Below are 7,460 nucleotides of genomic sequence, written 5' to 3' on the forward strand. Positions count from 1 at the left end.
TTCTTTTGGACTCGAGGCTCTGATAAAGTCACAACAGAATTATGACACCTAAATAAGACACAGTATGAAAGGAGGGGTCCATGGAGAGTTTGCAACAAAGGGCCATTCAAAAAGACCTGTTTATTCAGCATGGTTTGCTCACACAAAGATTATGCAAAGGTTAGATTATACCTGGTCTTCATTGCAAGGTCCTTATACATCTTCCTGTTAGTGATTTGTTTATTACACATTTTTCAATGCATTTCCCCATCACTTTCCTAGCTGCAAAAAGACCAATTCTTTTTTTAAAAAGTGGATTTGTTGTGCTAGGACAACAGAGCACTTTAACTCACTTAACTGTGCAAACCTAAACTTGAATCCTTCCCACAATGTATGGCTACTGGTTTGTAACTACTGTTCATCTGATTTCACCGAGAACTTGAAATGGCTGAAGGAGATGGAACGACTCCCCTGAGAGGAATGGTGACAACATTTGGGGATTCGTAATTTAGAGAAAAGGCAAGTAAGAAGCAACATGATAGAAGTGCATAAATTTATTTTTCTTCCAGAGAAGAAGTGGTGATTGAAGATCTACATCAGGAACAAGGGCTGTGGGAATAAACATCTACACTGGGAACAAGGGTAGGAGAAGCCCAGCGTTGCTTCCCATTCGCCACTTGATAGCACGTGTTCCACTGGCCTGGTCTCCCTTGCTTCTGCCCTCCCTCAAGACATGCAGACTTTGTACGCATTACGGGCTTAAAACACAGGTTGTTCTTTTTCTCAGTTCAGATCAAAGATGGGGGGAAAATGCATCAAAATGCAGCATTTCATAAGAACCTTGTGTATATACTGCTTCCCAAATCAGCAGTTGCAGACCCTGCAAGTGTCGCTAATTTCCAGCGACGGTCCCGGATTTACAGAAGCCGTCCCGGTTTCTGGTTTGGTCCCAGAATGTCCCACTTTTCCTTAGGACTTCCCTATTTTCATCAGAGAAATGTTGGAGGGTATAATGTTATCCAACCCCCGAGCCATCTGAAGGCAGCCATGTATAGGGAAGTTTTTTTAATGCTTAATGTTTTATTAGGCTTTCATATATAGTGGTACCTCGGGTTAAGTACTTAATTCATTCCGGAGGTCCGTACTTAACCTGAAACTGTTCTTAACCTGAAGCACCACTTTAGCTAATGGGGCCTCCCGCTGCTGCTGCCCCGCCGCCGGAGCCTGATTTCTGTTCTCATCCTGAAGCAAAGTTCTTAACCTGAAGCACTATTTCTGGGTTAGCGGAGTCTGTAACCTGAAGCGTATGTAACCTGAAGTGTATGTAACCCGAGGTACCACTGTATGTTGGAAGCCACCCAGAGTGGTTGGGGCAATCCAGTCAGACGGGCAGGGTATACATAGTAAAATTATTATTATTAATATGATTATGGAATAGGATGCTCCTATTTTAATCAGAGAAATGTTGGAGGGTAGGCTTGGCTTGCACTGGAGACAGAGTAAGCAGGTGTAAGTAGGCCCAGAGAGGGAAAGAGAGAGGGGCTGACCCAACAGTTCTCTCAGGCTGATGATGGTTCTGTCAGGAGCTGATGGTATCTGCTCTCTGGCCTGGCCTATCTCCCTTCTGCAGATTTCTTGTGCTGATTTCTTTATTTCTTTTTTAGCACAAGAGTCTCTGCAGCCTTATCGGTGCAGGTCTCTAGCAGTGACAGAGCTCACTTTCAAGAGTGATAAGGCTCAATCTAAACAAAAAAAAAGCATTCTGGGGGGCAGGTTTACTGAGGGGGGGTCACAGTGATTTCTATTTTCAGCATGTACGGCTTCCAGGGCTTCTTCATTTCTAACATGAGAATTCTGTGTAAATTCCTCATGCAGAAGGCATGTAGCTTCAGAAATGATATCTTTACTTTGCAGGCAGAGATCAGGCTTAAAACCGCTAATCTCATTTGAAAAGCTAATCTTCTTTGAAAGAGAACTGTAGCTCACCAGAACAAATCTTATGTTTTATGTCTCCACAGTGTAGGATTGCACCTATAGCTGGGCAGATCCCACTGAAATGTAACCTATTAAAAACTGGTGGTTTAGATGCAACACAAAATTGTGCTTTGAATCAACTGTGGATACCAAACCATGATTTGTGTTTTAAGCATACAGACAAACCATGGTTTCCCGCTTCCCCTTGATGCTATCCCCAAAAGTGGCCTTTAAGGTCCCCAAAACAACGGTTTGGTTTGTAATACCAAGCAACTTCAAACCATAATATCAGTTCCTGCTTGCTGGTCACTCACAAACCATGACTTGCCGAACGGTATTGATTCTAATACCCTAAGTAACTATAGTTTTGCATTGTGACCAATTATTTCTTGAGTTTGTATCATGTCACAGAAACCCACACTGAGGAGCGGCTAGAGCAAGATGAGAGGGGGTATATTCCAACCGTACAAAAGACTGACCAAGAGGAGTCTTAAACCCTTCGCACATTCAGTTGCTGCAGCTTTTATTTTATTTATTTCTAACTCAGAGTATCAGAGCCAGAAACCAGAGAAAAACTGCTAGACTGCCTGAAAGGTTTCCCATATGTCTACTGTGTAATTATTTTACTATTAAAATAACACACATACAGAGCACCTTCAACTCACAAGCGCACCCCTCCCTAGAAACATCTTTTCTGGGTTTCCCCTCAACCCCCCTTATCAGATTTAGGGTGGGGGTTATACAGAGAGAGGGAGTCCCACTGCACAGGCCGAAGTCCTTGCATTAGTGGGACAACTTAGTTGGATACAACCCAATATGTTTATGTTTCATGGTGGCAGAGTGGTCAGAGAGTCAGATAAGGACTGAAAAGGTCAGGGTTCAAATTTCCACTCAAATATAAAACTGATCTGGCAATCCTGGGGCAGCCATCATCTCTCAGCTGAACATACCTCACACAGGGGCGTAGCAAGGGGGTGCAGTAGCAGTTCACCCCAGGTGTCCTCACTAAAAGGGGTGACAAAATGGTGGGCGGCACTCACCACGGGGCCTGCAGCGCGCCCGAGCCATGCATCTCTCCTGGGAGTGATGCAGTGGCTTGAGCACCCGCAGGCTCCGCGCTGCCCAAACAGTCCGTCTGTTGCCTTCCCCCTCAGCTGTAGGGCAGCTGAGTGGGAGGAGGCAGACAGGCTCCTCGGAGGTCCCACGGTGCCCTGTTGGTGGCTGGCCCCTCTTCCAGGCGCAAGGTACATACCTTGCCCAATTGGCTTGCTCCGCTGCTGACCTCACAGAGTACCTGTGGGGGTTAAAATTGAGAGTGGGGAAAGTAGCATGTACACAGCATATATTGAAAACACATTTAAAGGATGCTCTCCCTCATACACACAGACAGAGGGAGGGAGGGAGGGAGAGAGAGAGAGAGAGAGAGAGAGAGAGAGAGAGAGAGAATGAATTCTGGGCATTGCACTTTACTTTTCATAGAGCTACATTTCTCAACACCTTTAACAAACTACAATCCTTGATTTCAATGGGAAACTTTAAGTGTGTGGTGTGTTTGCAGCCTAAATGTAATAAACAAATTGGATCTATATCTGTGCAAAAGTCAAAACGTGCTCGATCTCACTATTGTTTAATTTGCTGCCTTAATGAAAATATTGTTGGTATGTTTTATTCCTCAAAACTGAGCAACTGCAACCCAGGGCAATTTTTTTTTCTATTACAGCATACGTATTTTAAGCTTAATTTGCAAATAAAGAAAAATCAATGAAGGATTAAAATCCCACATTATCCAAAACGACGCAGAAGTATGTATATATAATTTTTCCTGTATGAATCAATAAGTATTTCCCCAACCATCATTTATTAATAGGTTTACCATCTGCATTCAGATCTCAGTTCCACCAATTAATAGACAGGAGTCTGACAGCAGTGCACATATGATTTGCAGAATAAGAAAAAAGAAACCTGATAAGCAATTCATTTAACAGCAAGCAATTCAAACCCAAGACAAAAGAGACTGTAAGAATAGATTTGTTGTTAAGCCTTAAATAATTATAGTCAGATGAGAAAGAATTCACATTCATTTCAAAAGCTGACCTTTAGAAAGAAAACAGAATTAAATGAGGGGGAGATACATCTCCTCTATGTTGATTTGCGCAAGATAATACAAGGAATCAATTTGTGTGTTTTTTTCTGCTGTTGCTCCAGTGACTTCTTTCAGCTTTGAGACAGGGAGATTCAAATCTGCAAAGGAAATAAGAATTCAGGTGAATATGCAACACCTTTGTTTTGTTTAAGGATAGGCGGACTTACCAAATAGTTTGTAAAATATATACCAGTTCAATAAATGTTTGTTTGGCTGCTTCCATTGTCTGAGGCAGTATACCTCTGAATACCAGTTCCTGAGAATCACAAGTGAAGAGTGCAGCAGGTCCCAGGCCTCCTCTGTGAACTGGCCTATTGCAGGCCGGATCGTCCTTCTGCCGCCAAATTGACCGATGGTGGCAGGAACCAGAGAGCATCCCCCTGGGCATAGGACCAACTGACCAATAGCAGTGCTTGGCCCCACGTCCAGGGCAAGGATAAATCCCCAGCCTGTGGGGCCTTTCGGCCTCCCTCTTGCAAAATTCCCACTAAAACGCTTTTTTGCACCTCCTAAAAGTAAAGGGACCCCTGACCATTAGGTCCCGTCGTGGATGACTCTGGGGTTGCGGTTCTCATCTCGCTTTGTTGGCCGAGGGAGCCGGCGTACAGCTTCCGGGTCATGTAGCCAGCATGACTAAGCCGCTTCTGGCGAACCAGAAACGCCACATGGAAACGCCATTTACCTTCCCACCGGAGCGGTACCTATTTATCTACTTGCACTTTGTGCTTTCAAACTGCTAGGTTGGCAGGAGAAGGGACCAAGCAACGGGAGCTCACCCCGTCACCGGGATTCGAACCGCTAACCTTCTGATTGGCAAATCCTAGGCTCTGTGGTTTAGACCACAGCGCCACCCGCGTCCCTTTGCACCTCCTATTAGGGGCCAAACTAGAGATTACATTATTCACATAAAATTTGGCCTTGCATGCAGTGATGGACAGCACGGCAGGGCTGCATCACTTACCTGACCTCCCTCTGGCTGAGTCATGGCTACATACATTCCAGTTCTATAGCCGGAAGTTGCACCACACTGATGCCTTGCCCCTGGGCCTCTCCATCCCAGTGTGCAGTAGCGACTGGTGGTGATGCCTATCCAGATAGCAAATGTTCCTGAATATGTTGGAGTGTTTCTCCACCTGATTTGCAGTTGTGATTCAAGGACCCGCCACCCGCTTGAGAATAAGAAAGACACATGGACACAGTATATTAGGTTAATGGACTAAAAAAGGCCACAACTTTATTGATTACAGCATGTGAGAGGTATTGGCTTAGGCATTGGATAAAACAACAGAGCGTGACTCCACCCCCTCGGGGAGGGGTGAGTCTATCAAGGGTTAACCACCAGTGGGAGGAGCCTGTTGATGCAAATACAACTGAAAGCTCCCCCTGATGTCACTGGGGGTCGTGCCATGATCCCCAACGAAAACCAGCAGCAGAATGAACAGGAAGCGCTGCCGCGGCCGCGTTTGAGTGGCTAAACCTCGCCTCCAAGCCTCAACCTGATTGGTTGGCTGCCCGGGGGTGTGGCGCGGCAGCCGGGATAGCTGGGTAGGGGCCAAAACGCCCCCTGCCAACGCGGGAAACGGCTCCCGCTCACAACTCCTCCCCTCTGTAAGGAGGAGAGGCTTTAGGTGCTGACTTTTGAGGGCCAACGTTGGTGAGTTTGCAACTATTGTAAAATTCTGCAGTTGGGGTGCTCTGGAAAAGAAAGGTTAATGTTTGCAGCCTCCCATGGTTATTCGAGAAGTGGGATCGCGCCTCATTCACTCTCATTTGTTAATTCTTAGAACTAGAATTTTCATAAACTTTACACCCCATCTCTCTTCTCTTCTATTTTCCTGAGATTTTGAAAAGAGAAGACGCTCCGTAACCTTTGCTTCCCTGCTCACAGCTGGACAGTATTAATGCAATATCTTCCCCAGTAGGATTATTAGAAAAGTTAGTCAAGTGATCATTATCACCTTCCTCTGCTGCCTCTCCTCATGCCATCAATTCATTTGCAAGTTGCAATCAATTGTGTACTCACCCCCCCAAAAAAAAAAACTAATTTTAAAGGCTTGAATGCATTTTGTATCCCTGCTATGAAATCCTTCCCGCTATGAACTCCTTAGTTTTTGGTTTTTAAGCACATTTTCTTTGTTAAATCAGTCTGCTCATTCTAAACACCAGCAGAAATGTCACCGCCTTCGAAATTAGGTTTGGTTCTTTAAGAAGATCAGCTGGTAGCTTAATGTAGCTTGTGGATTTCTTAACAAGGAGATAGTTTGCCTTAGGCAACACATCATACACTCCGTGCAACAGCACAGCCAAAGACAGGGTCCAAAATGAGTGTTATGGAACTTTCTGTCAATTTCCCCCCACCCCTTCCCATTTCATTATTTCTTATGCCAAATGATATGGAACTGAATGTTTGTTCGCATAATTATTTCAAACCCAAAATGACAGCTTTCATGTCAGTCTCATGGAGGCTGAAAATTGCAACAGTTGAATAAAGCAAAGCCTTGGCAAAAAGGAACTGAACTCAGTGGAAATAGGATTAAGGCAAAACTGATTTTTTGTGCCCAGGCAGTCCCGTCCCATCCCGTCCCCCACTGGGTTTGGTAGGAACCCAGCAGCCTCCACAATGGCCAGGGGAGTGGAGCAAAGGTTTGCAGGACAGCGTGGCTTCAGGGAAACAGCACACCGGGCCGCAAACGTCTCCCACCACCGGACTGGTTGAGCGGCCATTTTAGGACCATCTAAATCTTCAAGTTATTAAATAACACAAAGGTGTTGACATAAATTATTTTTGATAATTTATGGCAAATTGTAGCGATGCATTTTAAATGTGAGAGCATAATTTCTCATGTCAGCTCCGATACAAAAATGTTGGTGGTAGGACAAATAATATTAACATACTTGCTAAGCACTTAAATTGAACTTTTTCCCAGTTGTCTAAAATGTAAATGATCATTATTGCAGTCCATAATAAATTGGATTATTTTTTTAAAAAAGTTAAATAAGATTGAAATAATAATAATTTCTGTTGGGTGGCAAATTTGCATGCCTTTAAACGAGGGTCAATGATGAAATCAGTCACAAACTCAAGAGAGATTATGCTCATACAAAAAGAAAATAAAAAAGAGATCCTCCCTAGCAAACAATCAGCAGACCTACTGCAAATATTTACCATGTTTGCAAAAGTTATAGCCCTGTGCAGATTCTAATCATCTAATGTGATTAGGATCACTTGTTCTGAGATAAGACGCATGCTGAGCAGCTCCAGCCTCTTCAGCACATTTCCATCACCACCTTCCATGCGCCACAGGGCTAAACACCTGTAGCCTACTGTGGAGGCTGCCGGAACAAACCACCGGAGAATCACAGC

At 44.4% G+C, this 7,460-nt stretch overlaps 1 long non-coding RNA gene across 1 annotated transcript; it reads right to left on the bottom strand.

The window, feature by feature from the left end:
- Window positions 1-1,081: 1,081 nt before the first annotated feature.
- Window positions 1,082-7,460, bottom strand: LOC310766854. Its single transcript, XR_014550463.1, has 3 exons — window positions 5,058-7,460; window positions 3,236-4,194; window positions 1,082-2,903 (listed from the first exon to the last, which is right to left on the bottom strand). It is a non-coding gene; the product is annotated as an uncharacterized lncRNA (long non-coding RNA).

The sequence above is a fragment of the Podarcis filfolensis genome (assembly GCF_964270895.1).
Source record: "Podarcis filfolensis genome assembly, chromosome: 7".
Taxonomy (NCBI): domain Eukaryota; kingdom Metazoa; phylum Chordata; class Lepidosauria; order Squamata; family Lacertidae; genus Podarcis; species Podarcis filfolensis.